We start from the raw sequence: 22,796 nt of genomic DNA on the forward strand, positions 1-22,796 counted from the left end.
CAGTACTCATACTTTCTACCAATTAATGTTGATGTTTGTTTATTGGATTTTTTATTTACATTTCAAATGTTATCCCCTTTCCCGATTTCCCCATCCATAATCCCCCTCTCTCATCCCGGTCTTCCTTCTTCTATGAGGGTGTTCCCCTTTCCCAACCACCCACCCCTTCCTGCCCTGGCATTACCCTATGCTGGGGAGTCCATCTTTGACAGGACCAAGGGCTTCTCACACTGGTGCCCAACAAGGCCATCCTCTGCTAAATATGCAGCTGGAGCCATGGGTCTGTCTATGGGTACTGTTTGGGTAGTGGTTTAGTCCCTGGGAGCTCTGGTTGGTTGGTATTGTGGTTCTTATGAGGTTGCAAGACCCTTCAGCTAATTAATGTTTTTAAGTGGAAATACTTAATACTACTTATTTGTTTCAATCTAATGCAAATAGATAAAACTAGGCACTGTGTTTCATAATGATAGTTTAGGCTCTTGTTTTTTCTATAACCAGCCTTATTCATTATTTACAATAAATTTTTAAATATTTTATCCATGAATACATCTCTGAAATGTCTTTCTTCAAGAATGAATATTACATATAATATTTCTAAATGATTTAGGCTACAGTTTGAAGGTAGAGATTATCTTCTCTCTGGAACTTTATTACTACTTCATTTAAAATTGAAGACTCTGAAAAGTGGCACAACAAAACGCTTCCATAAATAACGCCTTAAATCAACATTTGCAGTGTTTCTTATCTGAAATTTGTTTAGCTTAGGTCCTCAGAGAAGCAGATGTCAAAACAAAATTGGTAGACGATTCTCACATTCCCACTGTTGTTGCTGGAACGCATCCCCACCATCAACTTAGGGCTTAACACAAATTTATTATTGTATGATTCTCAAGCTCGGAATTTAAAGCAGATCTTACTAAAATGGCAAAGACCATCCATACTGTTAACCTACAGGCAATTCCACTAGGATCCTCCCAGGGACCTAGCAAGGCTTAGATTAGCACCTGCCTCTACCAGTGCATCAGGTGTGGGCCGCATCTAAAAGGACTCCCCCCACCACTCTACCTCCCCATCTCCCTCTCCCTCTTCCCCTCTCTAGTTCTGTTCCCACTTGTTCCCACCCAGTTTCTCTCTCTCTCTCTTCCCCTTTCTGTCCCTCTCTGTGCCCCCTCCTCTTGTCAGTCTTCCATTCTCTGCTCCAATCTGTCTGCCTGTCTATGAGTCTACCCTCCTCTGCTACCCCTTCTCCAAGTGCTCAGTTTCCTCCTCTCAAAAACAAACCCCTGTTAGTCCAGATCTGTTGCATGGCTTAATTACTCAGGAGAATACCTAGGCATGGGCCCACCAGGCAACCCCTCACCACATTGTATTTCATAACACCTACCCCAAGTACTGTGGCAGAATCTATCGCTCCCTTGCTCTTCAAAATTCCAAGTTTTCTGGCTGCATCATCTAAGCATCTGCTCACCCATCCATTTCCTCCCTTATGCTGCTTTTGTTGTCCTCTTGTCCATCTTCTGATGATCTGCCTCTTTGTAAGGACACATTATATTCATTTATATTAAGTTCAATTCTACATTCTCCCCATCACTGAACTCTTATTATAATCCCATATGAAATTAATTCCCTTTTGGCATATAACATAACACGCAAGTATTGGACACTCCAGCAAAAGCTGTTATTAAGTCTATAGCACTGTGCAAGGGCTTTATTGAGTAATTGCTGATGGAGAGGAAAAGGAAGCTGCCCGCGTGACTGACTGTTTGATAGGTGTTATTCTTGTAAAGGGAAAGGAAGAAAGAAAGGCAGCTGGTAGCAAGAACCTCAAAGCACTGCTAAGGGAATTTTATGTAAGTCCTCAAGTCAAAGGCTCCATAAAAGGAATAAATAAGTAGCTTTAAGAAAACAGAGCATTAGCTCCCTATCAGTCCAGACTCAGCTTAAGCACTAAGGCACACAGACCAAAGTGAACCTATATTGTTACCATACTGGGAAACTCAAGTAAATCTGACCTATGAAACAAGATCTAATTGATACATTTTTCAAAACCCAGGAAAGTAGTGTCAGCTCTAATGTGAAATAACCATAGATTTTATCTTTCCCAAACCTCTTTGTACACATATTAATGTTTTCACTTCTTTTCAACAAACATTTGTGATGACCGTTGTGGTATTGAAAGTCCGGAATCAAAAACACATTATCACTTACATCAGAATGACTACAGCATAGAGAAAAACAAAATCTTTATGGGACTAACACACGATGGACATGCTGGGGGATGACTGCTCCATGGTTTCCTAAGGAAATCACACACACAACCTTTCACCTGGATAGCATCACCTCTGACTTTGTAAAATCTTAGGATCTCTATAGTCATTGAAATATACAAGTTTACTCCATTTCAGGGTGATGGGACACATAGCAATTACTTTTGTGATGAAGCACTGACTTAGGTTGGCATTTATAAGAAAGTTAACCAAACCTGGGGACACAAACTCCTAATCTCAGCTACTCAGAAGGCTGAGTCCAGAGGATTATAAGCACCATTCCTCTGTAGAACAGAGTCAGGGGGTCAAGGCCAGTCTGGGCAACCTACTGATATCATGCCTCAATCAAAAATAAATAAATAAGTAAATAAGTAAATAAATAAGAATAATGAGAATGGAGATTGATGGTGGAGCGGTTGCCTAGAGTGGATAAGAGCCTCAATACCACTCCACATCAATAAATAAATGAATAAATAAATAAATAAATAAATAAATAAATAATAGGACAAATAGTTATGTTAATATGATGAACCACAGGATCAGCTGCTATAAGAGTTGTTTCACATTAAAAATATTTTTAATAAAGCCAATATCTCTCTCAATAAATATCATATGTTAAGAATAAGCATTTTTTTTAAAAAAACCTATATACAAGTAGAGACCAGGAAAGCAAGTCCAAAAAATGAAAATTGTAAATATATCTTGTTTTGTAGTGAATTTATGCGATTGCTTCCCCACTGCCATTTAAGTTCAAGGACAGGAGTAGTGTTGCTTAGTTATAATAAAGGAAACAATATATGATTACCTCATTTAGTAACACTTCTGCAACTTTATAACAGAGAGAGGAACGTATGAAAGGTAAACGTATTCTTAGTTTTAAAAAAATGATGTCTAAATAAATTTCCAATCCAAAGCTTACTATTTAGAGACTTTTAACTTGAGAAACATTTCAAACAGTAGCCAAGTAAATATTTTACTCATAAAAGTGAATTTCTATAAGGCTTTAACAGAATATCTACTTTTTTCCTCCATCTTTATTAACTTGAGTATTTCTTATTTACATTTCAATAGTTATTCCCTTTCCCAACATCCCCATAACTCCTCGCCCTCCCCTTCTATATAGGTATTACTGGACCATCCTCCCCCCATTAGCACCCTCCCCCCAACAATCACATTCACTGGGAGTTCAGTCTTGACAGGACCAAGGGCTTCCTCTTCCACTGGTGCTCTTACTAGGCTATTCATTGCTACCTATGAGGTCAGAGTCCAGGGTCAGTCCATGTATAGTCTTTAGGTAGTGGCTTAGTCCCTGGAAGCTCTGGTTGCTTGGCGTTGTTGTACATATGGGGTCTCGAGCCCCTTCAAGCTCTTCCAGTTCTTTCTCTGATTCCTTCAACGGGGGTCCTATTCTCAGTTCAGTGGTTTGCTGCTGGCATTCGCCTCTGTATTTCCTGTATTTTGGTTGTGTCTCTCAGGAGAGATCTACATCAGGTTCCTGTCAGCCTAGACTTCTTTGCTTCCTCCACCTTATCTAGTTTGGTTGCTGTATATGTATGGGCCACATGTGGGGCAGGCTCTGAATGGGTGTTCCTTCTGCCTCTGTTCTAAACTTTGCCCTCCTATTCCCTCCCAAGGGTATTCTTGTTCCCCTTTTAAAGAAGGAGTGAAGCATTCGCATTTTGGTCATCCTTCTTGAGTTTCATGTGTTCTGTGCATCTAGGGTAATTCAAGCATTTGGGCTAATAGCCACTTATCAATGAGTGCATACCATGTGTGTTTTTCTGTGATTGGGTTACCTCACTCAGGATGATATTTTTCAGTTCCATCCATTTGCCTATGAATTTCATAAAGTCATTGTTTTTGATAGCTGAGTAATAGTCCATTGTATAGATGTACCACATTTTCTGTATCCATTCCTCCGTTGAAGGGCATCTGGATTCTTTCCAGCTTCTGGCTATTATAAATAAGGCTGCGATGAACATAGTGGAGTATGTGTCTTTGTTATATGTTGGGGCATCTTTTGGGTATATGCCCAAGAAAGGTATAGCTAGGTCCTCAGGTGGTAGTTCAATGTCCAATCTTCTGAGGAAACTCCAGACTGATTTCCAGAATGGTTGTACCAGTTTGCAATCCCACCAACAATGGAGGCATGTTCCTCTTTCTCCACATCCTTGCCAGCATCTGCTGTCACCTGAGTTTTTGATCTTAGCCAGAATATCTACTTTTCAAAGGTGCCATGTCTTACTAAGTTTTCCAAAAATAACCTTTTGGAGGGGAAAAGTGTTTAGGATGATCTTATTATTCTGTGCTATTTTCTATATATTTCGATAAGATAATAATACTATACAAAAGGCACTCATGTCATTTCTATAGTTATATTTAACGTTTATAAGAAACAATAATGAGACCTTATATCTGGTTGTATCCTAGGGCAATTACTAGAGTTTGACAATAGAGCTAGATTTTTATCAGGGAATATGACAGCATAAGACATTGTTCTGGGATTCTCTGCTTTTCCACGGCAGTTCCATCAGCGAATCCTCCCATTGTTAAAATGGAACATGCTAAGTGTTTTATAAAGTCAAGTTTAAGAATTACTTCATATAAATATAATATATATAAAACCTTTTAAAATTGTACAATATTTCTCTTACTTTTATTATTACTTTTATACCACATTCTCTAGGTAAGAGAAAAAAATCTTAAGTAAAACACTAAACTTTCAAGGCAGCTCTTTTGTGAAAAAGGCAAGGAAATCTAGAGAGCATCAAGTTGCTTTTAGAACAACTTCAGCTCTTCAGGAAGTGGTCTGCAAATGAATGAATCCTTGAAAAAGATCCTAAGGGAAGCAGATGTTGTCTTGACAATCATCTTTATGTTTTTAAAATATGTCTACCTTTTTGTAGTTAGTTTCATTTCCCCTTGCATGTTAGCCCTGTAGACTTTTATTGGTTTGCATGTAGCTTTTTTTTTTAAATATCCCCAAAAATGTCAGCAGTCATGAAGAAGATGTAGAGTATCATTAGATGCTTTGTCTGGGCTTAAGATTCTTGGTGAAGATGTATCTAAAATCTCCCATATGTTTGTCTTCTAGATGCTTATCTAGGAACAAGCCAGAAACATTAACTGGTATTTAAATGTTATAATTCGCTTGAATTACCCTAGATCCCTAGAACAAACGAAACTCAAGACGGATGATCAAAATGTGAATGCTTCACTCCTTCTTCAAATGAGGAAAAAGAATACCCTTGGCAGGGAAGGGAGAGGCAAAGATTAAAACAGAGACTGAAGGAACACCCATTCAGAGCCTGTCCCAATTTGGCCCATACATATACAGCCACCCAATTAGACAAGATGGATGAAGCAAAGAAGTGCAGACCGACAGGAGCCGGATGTAGATCGCTCCTGAGAGACACAGCCAGAATACAGCAAATACAGAGGCGAATGCCAGCAGCAAACCACTGAACTGAGAATAGGTCCCCTATTGAAGGAATCAGAGAAAGAACTGGAAGAGCTTGAAGGGGCTCGAGACCCCAAAAGTACAACAATGCCAAGCAACCAGAGCTTCCAGGGACTAAGCCACTACCTAAAGACTATACATGGACTGACCCTGGACTCTGACCCCATAGGTAGCAATGAATATCCTAGTAAGAGCACCAGTGGAAGGGGAAGCCCTGGGTCCTGCTAAGACTGAACCCCCAGTGAACTAGTCTATGGGGGGAGGGCGGCAATGGGGGGAGGGTTGGGAGGGGAACACCCATAAGGAAGGGGAGGGGGGAGGGGGATGTTTGTCCGGAAACCGGGAAAGGGAATAACACTCGAAATGTATATAAGAAATACTGAAGTTAATAAAAAAAAATATATAAGAACAAAAAAAAATGTTATAATTCTATATTAAGTGAGGGCACACAAATAAACTAATGTACATTTCTAGTATATTTAAAAATTCAAACCACTGTACTTGATCTGGTCAGACTCCTCTAAAAAGGAGTCTTTCACAAGAGTCATAGTACATCTCTTTCCTGGGCTTCCTCTGGTTGGCCCATTGTCTCAAATTCACCAAAGCAAAAGTCAGAGATCAGAAGTCAACAGGCTGGTTTTTGTCTAAAGACAGGGAGAAAAGCTCCACGTTCCTTGACAAGTTCCAAGCAACCTCACGCATAATCTGCACTGTAACTTGCATTACATTTTCCCTATCTCGTCACCTTTCCTCTGGACATGTTAAAAGTCTCTTTTTAATAGGAAAAATAGTCCATATTGGAATAGAGCCCATCCACCTGCCTAATAAAGTTATAGACAGAGACACTGAGCACTGGGACTTCCACCTCCCTGGTTTGGAGAAGGCGTAAAAGACAGGAAGACTTTTTGAGGATCTGTGCAGTGAGCCTAAGGGAGCACATTCAAAGGGGAAAAACAGCTTGCTAGAAGTCTTTGATGTTTAGAACAAGCGGAAACTGTAAAACTATTATCTACATCACTTTGGCAATAACTTCTCTAGAAAGTTTTTCTATTGAAGCCAATATTCTGCCAGAACTGGAAGCATGAAAAAAATGCCTACAAAAATGTCTACAAATAATTCTTCTTGGAAAAATGAGCATGCTACTTAGTGAAATGTACTAAATATAATAATCCAGCTTTTGATACTAATGTAGACCATTTATAATAATAAAAATATGAAATATCTATAAAATGATCTTTATATTTTCAACCTATTACAATATAATAAGTCACAATGTTTAATTCTTTTTTGTAGCAGGATTGCTCTTCAATTCTCTTATTTTTGACTACACTGTTCACAGTATGTTAAGCTCTATATACTAAAGGTAAATATAAGGTCGGTTCAGCTCCAGGAGCTGGCAGAAACCCAAAGGGTCCTGTCCCAGACTGCTCCTGGGTTTTTGTGTCCTGAGGCCTGAAGGTGGGTCACTCAGAGCAGAAGAGTTGGTCTTACCTCTGGTCTCATGTGTGTCAGTGCTCCTTGGTGACTGGCTTTCAGCTCTCATCCTCTTTTCATATTGCCATGAAAGTAACCTTATTTACAAATAATATCTTTGAAGTGATACCCAAGAAAACTTGAGATCATATGGGATTAAGTTGGCCTCAAATCCAGTTCCTAGTATCTTTGTGAGGGAAAGTGTGGGAGGCTTGGGTATCTAGGATGCACACAGAGAGAGAGTGCACATGACAACAGGGACTGTAATTGGTGGGAAACAACAGGTCAAGAAGTCATAGACTTAACCCAGTTTCTTCCTCACAACTTCTACCATCCCCAAGCCAGAACACTTCGATTTCAGACTTTTAGCTTCTTGATTGTCCTTCTTCTAAGGACGTCCTTCTGCTGTGTTAAGGCCACAAGTTTATTGTAAAAATTCAAGGCAGCCACACAAAGCCAAAATTCACTTTGCAAGCACAGCCTGTCAATGAATCTACATTTAATCTACATGTTTATAAATCTGTTACAATTGTTCATTTTCCACGTAAAACTTCAAACTCAACTTTGTAAGAGTTAACTTCTATGAACACAGTGATATTGTACAGTCATGCTGCCTAGATATACCAAAGTAAAATATGTAGAAAACTCAAAGTAGTTGAAAGTATTAGTATTATGGATTAAAGTGATTTTCCCTGACAGCATTTATTAATTAATTTATTATTTATTAATAATCCTTATAATAATTAAAGTAAAATTTATCTTTTTTTAATCAATTATTTTTACAGACTGTGTACTTTGACTTTAAATGGTATTATAGGACACAATTAAATTAAGTAATAAATTTTTGAAAATTCAGAGATTTCTCACTAGAAGTTTTCTTCTAGAAGATGGACATTAACTCTAAGAATTTGAAATTATTTTGAAAAGTTTAAAGATGAACAATTTGAAATAAACAAAAGTTTAACTGTTAATGTGTTTCATATCAATGCAATATCTATAATGTATATGTTACTAAATTAATTTTACACTTTTGACTTTTCCATATAACATGCTTTCATATAACATCTTTGACTTGTGAGCAAGATAGAGTAGTAGAGTTTGTGCAGTTAATCTAGTAGCCATGACCAAAAGGCCACAAACAATTCAGTGTACTGTGATCCTAGGAACAGTCCTTGTTTCATTTTAATTTCAAAGGGTTTGACCCTCTAAGGAGGTCTCCATTCAGAATTTTGACCTGCTAGAACATATTGGAGCCTTAGAAGGCTCCAACCAGTGCACTGGCAGTGGGGGAAGAGAGAGAAAAGAGCCACAAGTTTGACAATATAAAGACTGAAATTTCTACAAAATTCAAACTAATTTTTACAAGAAGTCAAAGGTATTAAAAATATAAAAAGAAGATATAAATAAGGGTATGAATGATGGTGTTGAGCACTAAAATAATTTGATTTTAAGGCTAAGAATATATATACTATGTGTTTATCAAAGGATCTGGTTATTTTTGCCTCACAAGGTCAGAGAAACTTGAAGATGCATTTAAAAAAATTGTAATTGTCCCCAAACTTGCAGAAGATGTAACTGGGTTCTTAGAGGCCACTCCCTTCAATTCAGACTTTGAAAGAACTGAAAATCTTAATTCTAACATTGACTAAGATGCTGTAAGTGAACACTCAAGACTTTCCTGAGCTCAGGTTGCCTGGCATTCATATCAATGAGTGAACATGGAGGATCTACTTTAGGGATGGGCTTTTAGATAAACGGCATCACACAGGTCTAAAATGGGGGAAATTAAGAAAATCTTCCTGTTCCTTTTAGAGATGCATAGGAAAGCTGGCTGTGGGACTCATATTTGACATTGGAACTCAGATGATTAATGGTTCTGAAAAGGAGGTGACCAGGAAAGGCTTCATTGTTTCATCAAAAAATAGGAATATGTTCCTCTTAAATAGTAATATTTGAGGTTAACCAGCAAGATACAGTGTTTAAAATGGTGACTGGAAGTTTGTCTGTCACTGAAATCCAAAAAAAAAAAAAAATGGTATGAACACATGGTATGTCATGTAACCATCTCTACTTCATAGACTTTTCTTTGACTAAAAGTAGAAGCTATGTCTTATCACTGTGAACATACCCCTTAGATATGAATGCTCACAAGAACCTTCTTCATTACCTGGTGTTTAAACAGTTTTGTAAACAAATCTTCCCAACTAGAAATGTCGAAATTTTGTTTTGTTTAGTTTTGGTTCCTAGTCTTAAGGGGAGAAAAGACTTTCAAAAACTCAAGAGAGAAATACATTCCCTTGTTTTTTCTTTTCCAGTTTTGAGGCTCAGGTGTAATCCCAAGTCTCTTCTCCAGCCATGCCAGGTATAAGAAAATTCATCTCTTATTCACTGTAACTTTCTGGTTTACCTTAAAAACTGGGAGCAATTTAGTAAGAAAAAAGGTTTTGCAGCAAGCAAGTGAGAAACATCCCTCTTTAGATCACTGCAAATCGCTGTCTGACTGAGAAACCCAAGGTACAGTCTGGCTCTCAGAGAGCTATTAGAATTCAGGTTCTACATGAACATTGATTGTCAAGACTTTATGTGAAGAAGACTAAGCTTAACCCATAACAATTTTGCTCTCTAGAATCAAAAACTGAGCAAAGTTAACAAAAGTAAAAATCTATTATTCCCGACATTTTTAAGTTATAAAGAAAATAGCTGTACTATGTTCTACATTAGTGTTCTCCAAAGTTTCTGGATTTCCACATTAAAAAAAAGACTGAAAAACAGATTTGTGTGCTTTAAGGTTTGAAAATACTTTTTGTTTTGTTTTCCAGTCATCTAGAATATTCTAATCATTTGTTGGGTTCTAACAGAATAGACTTAATTTTGGCCCTGTAAAGTGTGTAATTAGCTCTCAGTCATCCAAATGAAGTTAGCTAAGTTCTAAAGGCAAATGAATTTGCAGTACTTCAGGCCACTCAACACTGACTACCTGACCGTCTACAAGTGACCACAGCTGTAGAGCAAAACATTAAAGAATCTATCTTGATACGTGTATTTGCAAGAATGAGAAAAAGCAAACTTAGTAACAGCTGGCTGGTACACTGTAAACCTGTTCTAAGCTCTGTGTGCTAATTCATTCAATCATGATAGCACAAACTTGGCACAGGAACCACAAAGTCTATAGTATGCATAAAGAAACTGAATAAATGAGTAAATTAATGTAAATAATGAGCAAGTATTGAGGTTGTTACTCAGCTGTGGCTGGGCGTTTTACGTAGTCATCACCCAAAGTACTTTAATGTCATCTAACACTGTTAATAACCATTGGCCTCTAGAAGAACCAACTAGATCCATATTCTTCTGTTCTGAGTAGCGTACCACCAATTTTCTCAAATCATGTCCTTAATAATCTTCCATTCATCTGTTTTCCTTATTCTGAACCTGAAAAAAAAGAAATACAAACCTGAAATTTCCCTAAACTCTTAAAACCATTACTTAAATTTCTGCCCATCATTTACTGAATATAAACTGGTGATTTCTTTATTGCAAGAGCACTATTACAGAATAAAAAACAAGAAACTACCAATACCTAAAATATGCCTACAAACGAAGGCATCAATTTCAGGTAAAATCATTAGGCATGAAAGACTGTAAACTGAACGGTGCTGTTTTTAGAACAGGCTAGAAAAGGCAAAAACACTGGGGACAAAAATAAGAACAAGTATTGGTATTGACATGGCCCTGGGGTCAATGTAGGCTACTGATGACAAAGAAAGACAAGGGAGTCACCTGGATCATAAGTGGTATATGAACAGCTGTATCACTTGCCAAAAAACTGCAAACCCATAAACCTGATAGGATAGACTTTACTGTATTATTAGATTTTACTTTAAGAAGACTAAGTTTTGAATACTATTTGAATATATCAATTTGTAATAGGTTATGAAAGGTTCTGCAAGAACTCATATATTTTACACGGAGAACTTAAGAGGTATATAAATAATGATTTATATCGAACAACCATCAGGAAGACATGACCAGTGAAGATGTATTTGGCTGACTAGACAGGTTGATCTTACATCTCAATTTTTACTATAAGAAATATAAGTAATATGAAGAGAAGTTATGGAACAAGTAAAGTCCATAAACACATGGAAGAATACAAACACAAGAATATGAACAACGATATGACTACAAACAAAAACAGTGTTTATCAAGCTAGTGATTATGACCCCTTAGGGGTCACATATCTCATATCCTGCATGTCAGATATTTACATTATGATTTACAACAGTAGCAACATTATAGTTCTGAAGTAGCAAAGATTAATAAAATTAGTGTGGGTCACCACAACATGCAGAACTGTATTGAAGGGCCAGCATTAGGAATGTCGGAACCACTGAGTTATAATATATGCTATAGGTCACATTACTAAAAAGTTAGTCACAAAGCAAAACTGAAAGTAAGATAAAGATATCAAAATGGAGATTTACAGATGTGCATGTATGTATATTGTTGCAAGAGTAACAGCTGGAGGGAAAGGAGGTCATGAGTTCACAGGGAAAGGAGATATGGAATAGGTTAGAGAGAGGAAATGAAGAAAGGCAAATTATGTAATTTTCTAAAGTTTGTTAAAAGACAAAAATGGAATGAAGACTGGGGATTGGTGACTAATGTGGTGGGAGAATAAGAAAGTGTGGGGATTAGTGTATTATATATATCTAGGATATTGGCAAAGAAAAAAGTAATTAAACAAAACAAAAGTCTTATTTAGTAGACTAAATAAAGAGGAATATGTCAAAGTTAAAACCAAGTCTTTTGAAATATCTCAGATTAAAAACTAAAAGAAAAATGACACTATTTGGTATATCATTTTCAGAATGCTAAAGACTAGAATAAAAATTAATTACATAATTCTCTAGTCAACAAATTTCATATCTGTAATTATGGAACATTAGGTATCCAAAATTATACAGAAACATTATTAGGTCTGAAAGGAGAATGAGCTCCAGTATAATGGTAGAGGATCTGAGTAAAGAACAGACAGAGGTCCAGACAAAAGAATCAACTATAGTCCAGACCAAATGGACTTACCAGACCCTTATGTAATATCCTGTTCAAGGACTTCAAAATACTCGTTCTTTTCATCAGTGCCAAGTGCTTCCCATTAGACCATAAAAGATTTAATAAATTCAAAATAATTGAAATCATTTTCTCTGTCTTTTTCAGGTCACAAAGGAATGAAACCTTAAGTCAAAAATAGAGAAATTTTAGCACTCATACCATGCACTGTGACTGAACTTAAAGAAAAATAAAACAACAACAACAAAAAATTTGTGAACAGTGAGTCACCAAGACATCTAAAAGGGAATTGAAATATTTCTTGAGACAACAAAAATGAAAATACTACACACCAAATCCTATGGCATCCAGCATAAGGAGCACCAATATGGAATATTATAACAATGAGTACTCACATAAGGAGCAAAAACCTTTTGCATATAATCTAAAGACATGTGTCTAGGACTTAGAAAAGTAGGAAGAAATAAAACTCAACATAAATAGAAGAATGAAACCTCGATAAGTGTGTGTGTGTGTGTGTGTGTGTGTGTGTGTGTGTGTGTATCCATTGTGTGTATCCATGTATAGTGCCTCACAGAACAATACAAGACCTGGTTCTTTGAAAATAATAATCAATGTGGAAAAAATAACTAAGCAATAAAGAATACTCCAAAAATAAAAATATTTTAACAAAGGAGACATTTCATATGTACCCACAGGCACCCAAAGTACCATAAAGGATTATCATTTTCCAAGTCATATCCTGACTAATAACCTGGAAAATCTCAAAGAAATGAAGTAGCTTCTAGACACACATGGGTGGCTAAAATTAAACCTCAAATATTAAGGGAAAAACCTGGTAGATGGCTAACACTGATGAGACTGAACCAGCAGCAAAGCTGCGTGGCAGAAACAAATGAGGACCGGATGGAGTCCTCTATGCTGAGTTTACCCACCTTTGAAGACTGGTGCTTCCCAAACAACACTGAGGAACCGAAAGTAAGACAACCCTGGCAGATTTTGAGACCAATATTACTCTATTAACCAAAACTGACAGGAATATTAGAAAGAAAAAAGAAACAAACAATAAAAAAAAAACCTGTAAACCAGTATCTCTGGTTAAAAACATGTAAAAATCCTCTACAAAATGCTAGTATTTCAAATTTAACAGAATATCAAAAAGGTAATGTTTTATCTTGGTGACACTAACATGGTGAAACAATCTTACATAGAACTGCCCATAAACAGGAGGTAAGATAAAAGCAATAGAGCATTTTCATCAGATAATACAGAGGCAATTGATAATACTCAACATACATTTCACAATAATCAAATTTTGTATAGTGTCATTCCTTAATGTAATAATACCTATGTATTACAAGGACACATCCAACATAATACTGAATAGGACAAAACTTGAAGAACTTTAAGAGTGGGTACTAATTCTACTCAGTATAGAGCAACAGATGTTAGCAAATTGAGCATAGGGAATAAAAGGTACATACAGAGGAATCCAAATTAGATAGCCTGGGACAACATGGTTCTTCTGTACATAGAAAACCTAAAATCTCCAGCAGAAACTTGATGGATAAATGATGGAACCTAGTTATGTTAAATTCAGGAAAGTAGCAGGATGCAAAATCAATATTTTTTAAAAATCAGTGGTTTTCTTTACATTAGTAATAAGTTTGATGAGAAAAATCTTAAAAGCAACTTCATTCACAAAATTTCAAGAAAATTAGAGTAGACTACCTATGAATAAACAGGAAGTAAAAGACCTCTATGAAACTTTTTAAAAGAATATTTCCAATTCTCTGCTTCAAGGTTTAATAGAGTTCTTCAACTTTAGTTTTTATAAAGACAACAGTTTTTCTATTATGTTTATGCATACAATTAATGTTATTCTTTTACTACCATTTTTCTTCATGATGAAGTAATCTGTTTAATATTACTGAAGAAGTCCCTTTGTTCACAATCACTTCTCTTCAGGTGACATCCTTCCGGCTTTGACCATCTTCAGGGGCTACAACTATTATGATAGTTACAAATACTTGAAGATACAGTGTACCATTATCTTTTAGCCTATTGTTTTTGCTGATAAGAAGTATACAATCTTTAAAACCTTGATTCTCTATATTGCCCACTACCTCGTGATACTGCTCTGACTATAGCATATCTTTTTGGTTTCTTAGTCTGTGCTGCCCAGGATTCATTCCAGCTCATCAGGAGCTCACATTTCTCACAGATTTCAAGGAAGCTGGGCTCCTCATCTCTCATAGGAGCCAATCCATAAATCCAATTATATGTATGTCAGTCTGTGGATGCTGTAACACAGGTCACTAGCTTGTGTTCACATTATTTTCATTGTCCTTTAGCTGTGAAATTTTTACTACTGTATTCTCAAGTTTTACTGATTTTTTTTCTACAATTTCTTCTATATAACTGTTCATTTTAACCAATAACTCTTTGAAAAGGTGCTCAAATCTCAGTTACTCTAAATTTTAGAACCTACTTAGTGAATATCAAGGCCATACTCAGGTCATAATTGGCATTTTCACCAATTCTGTCTTAATTAGGCCTATTGCTCTGGCAAGTGCTATTCTTGCTCATGGATTGTATTTTACTGTAACTCCCCCACCCAGTGTTCATTTTCATTATGAGCTTTCAATATTACTTTTGTTTTTCTTGAAAAACACTGAAGTTCATTTCCTAGGACATCTAAAAGTTATAGGGAAAACAATTTTTCTTGAAGCAATTCCCTACAATAGCCTTCCCAAAATGTTGCCAACAAAATTCACTGTTCTGTTCTGAACCAGAGAGCTCTTACAAGTTTAATGTTGCCCTCTTGAACCTCATAGCTCTAAAGGTGTGCTTAACATCTGTAGATGAGGCTGCCTTTTCACTGCCATGACAAACACCTTAGGTCAAACACCATACCTTTTTACCACTTTCTACATCACGTTCAGCATAAAACAGGATTAACAGGCCCAAATCGATACCATGATTCAAACCCAATTCTAGCTCAGTCATCCCTTATAGGACTCACATAACACTATAGCCTAAGAATGGTGGTTATTTGGTAAGCACATGGCTAACAAATTTCACAAAGGGGCCCATTATATAATAGACACAGGAATTTCCACATCTCATGACTGTCTTTGTCTCTTTTCTACCTAGATTCTTTTATCCAAGGGCTGGATGTGAAAACTCAACAGCACCATCGAGTTCACCCAGAAATCTTAACTATGAAGGACTTACCAATGAGTTAGGAGTCTGGCAAACAAGGCTGTTGCTCTATTCAGGAAAATGTGTATATGTGAAATCCTTAACACATCTACTTAGACTATCAGAACAAGGTATGACAATTTTACAAAAGCTATTCAGAAAGCCACCTTCCTTTATAAAGTACAATTCAATAATTCAAAAATTTATTATGCTGTTTGAAGGGTGACATTTTAGATTCTCCTTGGTAGCTGAGGTTTACTGACATACAGATGAAATATTCTATGGCATGAATGGCTAGATAAGGCTCCAAATTCTACTAGCTGAATTGAACAGGAATGTCCACAAATGGTTTAACCCTGAGCCCATGGAGACCCTGTAATGGGTTTTCTCCGAATACCATTAATATTCATAATGATCTCTCAACTACTAAAAATACAGTTGACTTCCAAGCATGGTTGAGCTCTGGCTCCCTCACAATTGCCCTTTCCTTGAACTTGTGATATTTTCCACTACACAAAGACTTGCTAGGCCCACTTTGTTGATATGCGGGTCCTAATTCAGTAGCACCCTGTCCACAAATGCAATTTGCCATGTTATCCCTAGCTGTTCTACCTACATTTCAGCTCAGCCTGAGCTCTAGATTGGTTTGGATACTCTTTCAGTGCTACAGCTCAGACATTTCCTCTTGTCAGGAAGCTCCCTTTTCTCAAGGACCATAATCCCATACTTTGTGTTTCCATAAATCAAGTAAGTGTTTCATATCTTTCATTTAGTTTCGTGCAACTTGTTGGTAAGTCCATCCTACACAGTTAAGATCTCCATGTGAAGAGTTTCATAGTATTAAAATGGTTTCTGTGGGGTGAAGTTCCCCTAAAATTTTCGTCCTAAACATTTTTGTTCTCTATGTAGAATATGTGAACTGATTCAGCTTTTGCACAAGTCCTTTTCAAGTAAACACATACTTTTGAATCTTTCAACCTTAGCACACACATTTCTCACCTTGTATATTTAAGAGTTAAAAATAATGGCTTACATTAAATACACAAGCCTTCCCTTAAATATAAATAAGCCTACCTGTTCCAATAATTTGCTCCAGTTCTGTGAATAATCCACATTCTCTGCTCCACCAATAATTCCTTTATTTTCTTAAGCCAAAATGAAGGAGTACAAATTTAATTTAATGCTCTGTTCAGTCTAGACACACTCTATTGAATTCCACATTTAATTTTCACAGGAGTAGGGCTAAAGCTTATGCTTCCATTAATTCACCAAATACCTTCTCAGAATCTATGACATGGTACTGTCTATACATTATTAAAGAGAGAGAATGCCTGATTTCATCTGCAATGGGCAAATAGAATAAGGTATCCATTCTTTTTTCTTAACCGAATAGACATGGATGTATTTCATTTGATTATGTATCCATAACTTTTTAACTCTGTCCAAGGAAAGCAGTCATAGAAACCTAGATCGTTCACAGTAGTAAAATAATAGTGAGATTCTATACCCTTTTACTCCACAAAAAATTTTTAAGCAGTAATATTTTGTCAGACTGTATCATTATCAAAAATCATGAGAGATTATCTTGTTGAGAACAGTATCATTTGCCATAAATATGTGCTGTGTTTCAGAGTCTAAATTTGAGATTCCATCCATTCGAACCAGCATTGCAACAAAGGGGTATCGCTGATGTTCGCTGGCAATTTTAATACCTTTGGTCACACAGCAATGTGTGTCCTGAGGAAAAAGAGTGATCTGTATGTCCATTTTAATTATATAAGCTTTTTTTAAAAATTAGGAGCTAGTTTTTAAAGAGAAACATAAATGCTTACTGGGTTTTTAAAAAAGAACTATTTAAAATAAGTCTCAAAAACACATATAAAACATAAATAACAAATCATTAAATAATATAACTATACCTCTTTGTATTGTACAATCTCACTGTGGCTGAATGGGAATTCATCTTTGTGTTACCAATCCTTGTGGATCAGTAAATAATGACTTGTAGTTGTTACTGATAGTTGCAGTAGACTGCTAACATTGTGATGGAAACCATTCCGCTCTACAAGGGTTTAGCTCATTGTGCTACTAAGGGAATAAACTATGTTTTACAGGTTTTGTTGTTTTGTTTTATGTTTGTTTGTTTCTACAATGAACAATAGAAACTCATATAATTATAATGTGGATAAAAATTGTATCTGGATTCCAAAAATTACAACCTCAACATATGAAATTCATTCAGATGAGTTCCTAAAATCTCACATGATACCACAGCTTATACCCAAATGGTAATTTCTTTACCCTCTGCTCCTCTCCTCCTTGCAGAAGAATGAAAGTTTATCTCCTACTCTGCATCTTTTGATTCATCAGATATAGCCTTTCTCTACTCAGGGTATAAGAGGTTACAGTATGCTATCAAAGTGGCATTTTGCCCAATTACTTCTAGAATTTTAATGACTCACGGGACCAGAAACTAATAATGTATCATCAGAGCACAGTCCACCTCGGCTGACTTCTGGGGAGCCACAGTATAAACTGAAGGTTATGTGATAAGCACAGAATCAGAGCAGAAGGAGTGAGACATAAAGTATGTGGATGGGGAGAGAGTTAAGACACTGCTCTTCCAGTGAACCATATTCCAGCCCCTAGAAATATCTTCAGGTAATTCTTAACCACTTACCTATAACTCCAGCTCCAGGGAGATCTAAGGCCAAAACCTATTGCTTCTGTGAGAAAGTATACCCATGTATGTTAGCATGTGCATGCACACACACATGTACACACAACTAAACAATATAAATTTAAAAATACAACTTTTAAAAAAAACACTGATGCATAATTATATCAGACAAAGAAATCTGCTTCCTTCATTCAGGATAAAACAAACAGCCGAGAAGGATACATTACACATTTAGATCTGCATATTCTCTTTCCAGACTCTCTGCATAGGCTTTACATGTGTCTACACCCATTTTTTCTTACCCTAATACTATTACTCACTAACCATTCTCCTTGGGCACAAATATTCTTCTTGTTTAGACTACTACTTGCTAATTAGTTTAGTCTCAGATTTAGCTTTGGTCTGAACCTAAAATTGATTGAACGTCTCTTCACTCATCTGTCAAGCACCAATCAGGTTATTTGGCTTGTCCAAATCTATCATCGTTTTCTGGGAAATAAAAAGACGTAAGAGTTTATGTTCATTCAAAAGATAGATAGAATGAAGCAGCAACCTGTCCACAGCTTCATATTTTTCTGTGGCTTTCACAGACATTTGCCTGTTACAGGAGAAGCCCTTCTCAAACCTTACAAAAAGGGTTCTATGTACCTCTGGCTTGGTTTGGATACTGAGGTATTATATACAGAAGACATATTACAAGGTTCTGAACCATTGTTTAGCCATAAATTGACCTTGTAGGAAAGCAAAAGCACATTCGCTCTGAGTAAAATTTTCTTCCTTGACTTTTTCTAAGGTTTTGTTCAGAAATTCCAAACTTTGTCTTAGCTACCCATATTTTTTTTATTAACTTGAGTATTTCTTATTACATTTCGAATGTTATTCCCTTTCCCGGTTTCTGGGCAAACATCCCCCTAATCCCTCCCCTTCCCCTTCTTTATGGGTGTTCCCCTCCCTACCCTCTCCCCCTTGCCGCCCTCTCCCCAACAATCACGTTCACTGGGGGTTCAGTCTTAGCAGGACCAAGGGCTTCCCCTTCCACTGGTGATCTTACTAGGATATTCATTTTAGCTACCCATATTGATACGCATGGAAACATTAACTTTGAATAGCACTGAGACAGGGCCGGCTCAATAACTTTCAGTACAGAAGAAATCCAAATCTCATACAAAAAGCACAAAGATTTCGTTCTAGATCTCCTTCTGATCATTTGCTGTGTGGCTTGAACATTATCTTAGTAGCCTCACTAATTTTTCCTTAACATGTAAATGGATAAACGTTAGGCTGGAACCCCTGCTGGTCCCTGAGCAAGCTAGGAAATTCTGTCTGGCCTCCTTCCCAGAACCCATTAGCACCAAAAAGTTCCTAGCAAAGAAATAACTCCAAGAGCCCAGTTCTGCATTCTTGGCAGCTGTCACAACCTCTTCCCCTGATGCTACTAACCACCCAAATTTCCTCTTGACCATACTTGGGCACAAACTCAGCTTATGGCTGACATACCTATAAAACTTCCCTGCCCTAGCGCGGTACGCAACTTCCTCTGCCTAGTTCTTAGGACTGATGAACGCACCCAGAAGCAGCACCTAATTAAACATTCATTTATCTGCCTTTAATCTGATCTAACCTAGCTATCTATATGAGCATCACCGAGGAAGAGAAAAAGCTCATCAATAAACTTTTACCAAATAGATACTTACACTTATGACTAGCACTGTACAAAACCTATTGCCAGAACAAAACCTATTGCCTGTCTAAAAACAGCTGTAAGTAGAACAAGAGTAAATTTGTCAGACACATTTTTGCATTTGTTAATATATTAATTTATTCACTGTTTAATTTAAAATGTCCACTTATTAAACATTTAGTAGAACTAAATAAAACTGTTGAAGTTTTGAGAGGGTAGTGTACAGGAAGTATGTGCCCATGGAGTTCATGCTGAAATTAAGGACAACTCTATGAGGTGGCTGTCTCCTTCTACTTCTAAGAGCATTCTAGGAATCAAACTCTAGTCTCTAGGCTTTAGGGGCAAGGGTTGGTAAGCAATTGAGTTATTGTAATAGCATGTCTTTCAGAATAACTTCCTCTTACCATCTAGGGTTCAATTTTTGAGTACTGTTCTATCTCTTTATTCCTTAGCAAACCTGCATCGTATAGCATTTCAGTCTGCAATACAACTATTCCTTTCCCCACTCTTATTCCCTTTGCTAAGTGAGACACCACTGTTACTAAATTTAAGTCTTAAGAGATGACCCAGCCATGTTTATGAACTAGACATACAAAAGAATTAAAGATACTCTTTAAAAATATCCTATTGTAGTTAATAATGTAGAAATAGACTGACAGGCATATATTCAAATGCCTTTCAACTACTTGAGCAAAGTAATTCAATGCAGAGAACTCTCTCATGAAAATAAAAAATGCTCGAACATATCTATAAGGACGCGAAAAAATAAATATATCTTAACCTTTTCAGTACAAAAACCTTTTCTTTAAGTGGATCACAGATCTGGATGCAAATACAAGAACAATAGACAAATTCACAGGAGAACATTTTTGTGTCCTTGAGAAGTAACCAAAAATATTTCATATCTGACATAAAAAAACCACAAACCACAGGCAAAACAACTGATTAAAGGCAGTTTCTCAAAAACGAACTGAGGACTTACATAAATACCATTAGAAAAATAAAAGGGCAAGGCAGGTAAAAAAAATTCTACAGATGTATGCAAAAGATTTGTATCCAGAATATAGAAAAGTCTCCTACAAACTTATGATAGTTTCAAAAATAAGATCAGATTATCTAAAATACAAATTTTTCAAAAGAATTACTCACTAAGAACTATAAACTAACATTACAATGTCTTATACTTACACATTTCATCCAAAGTCAGAAGCTTGGAACCTATGTTTTAGAAAGCAGATGGGGACATACGAATGTTTGTGGGTTTAATTACTATAAAAACATAGAAGCGACTCAAATACCCAGTAACAAGTAAATGGATAAACAGCTTGTATAAGCATATAATACACAACGATACAACCCAACACTATACACTGAAGCTGACTTCCTAAAATAGCTGTTCCCAGCCTTCCTAATGCTGCAACCCTTCAATATTGTGGTGATTCCCAACCATTAAATTATTTTTGGTTCTACTTTATAGCTGTAATTTTGCTACCATTACGAATTGTAATGTGAATATTTTTGAAGGTAGAGGTTTCCCAAAAAGGTTGCAACTCACAGGTTGAAAACCACGGTTGTAAACTCATATGCTAAGTGAAAAAAGCCAGCCCATAAATAAAAATGCTGCCTGACATGACTTATACAGACTCTAAAAAATAGACAGGATAGTAAGTGTAATGTAGCTTAGGTCACTGATTGGCTAAGAAAATAGCCACAGAAACACGAAGACCCATTAAGGGAAATATTTTGTACCTTGAATGTAGTCATAATTACTCAGTGTATATATCTGTCACACTTTAAAGTTATACTAAGACAAATTGTTTTCATTTTACTTATTTTACTTGTATTCCAAAAAGGAGTGGTCAGGGAGAAGACATATTATAGAGGGCAATAGCTTTCTGTTTCAGAAGGTACCGATCTCAATCATAGAACTTCATTTTTTTTCTCTATGGATTCTCTATGTCTTCAAAGGAATTCTGCTTGGCAATCAATTTGGAGATTTTGCTGAGTGGAATGATGGAAACCCCTGCAGAGATAAGTTAAATGTGACATGTAAGTGCCCAGTGGCAAGTATGAGAATTGTTCTGCAATCTTAAGTGTTAAATATTTAAGAAAATGTGAAATTATTAGGTCAATTGTTTAATGTTTGAAACATTTATGTTCACTTGCACAGCTGCAAACAAATAATTTTTAAGTGAGAGCTGTAATTTATAAGGCTGAATCTTTGATTTAATATAGAGCCATTCTGAATACATTTACAAGCCTTACTATCAAAGGGGCTTATTTTCATCATATCACTAAAACTTTATTCTATAATGTAGTATTCTCTATTATTTAAAAATTGTAATAATGCATGAGCCACTCTCATGTCATATTTGATGATCCACAGCATAGAAGTGGTAAAAAATTCAACACACTGACTACCACATCAATTTTTCTACTGCTGGATAACACTAACATTAAAATACATGGGGTAAAAGGCAGGAGCTTTGTAACTCTTCCTCAGCTTTGCAGCTCACAAGTCGGACAGGGGTTCAAATGGACAGGTATGTCACTGGTCTCACCTGAGGTCATTAATGGGACCAAAAACACTAGGCGTCTATTGCTGCTTCCTCATCAAAGAAGTTGGAAACTTATCTGGCACTGTGTGCTCATGTTCACCTGGCTGCTGTGTTTATGGTCATTCGTAAACAAGGAGGCTAGCTTGGCACCTTCATGTAGTGGGCAGACCGGCTCAGTGACAGAAGAGCTGGAATCAACACCTTTTGAGGCTGACTCATATGGTCCACAGTTTCATTTCTGCTCTGATGCCCTGGCCACATGGAGTTGGAAAGCCATCCCAGAATTACTTGAGTGTGAAAAATAGACTCCCTTGTTCATCGAAGGGAACACAAAATGTTCACTTTATAATGTGACTAGAAAAATGGAAAAGAATTAGAATAGATTTAATTTCATCTGCCTATA

This window comes from Rattus norvegicus, chromosome 13 (genome assembly GCF_021556685.1).
Source record: "Rattus norvegicus strain SHRSP/BbbUtx chromosome 13, alternate assembly SHRSP_T2T, whole genome shotgun sequence".
Lineage (NCBI taxonomy): Eukaryota > Metazoa > Chordata > Mammalia > Rodentia > Muridae > Rattus > Rattus norvegicus.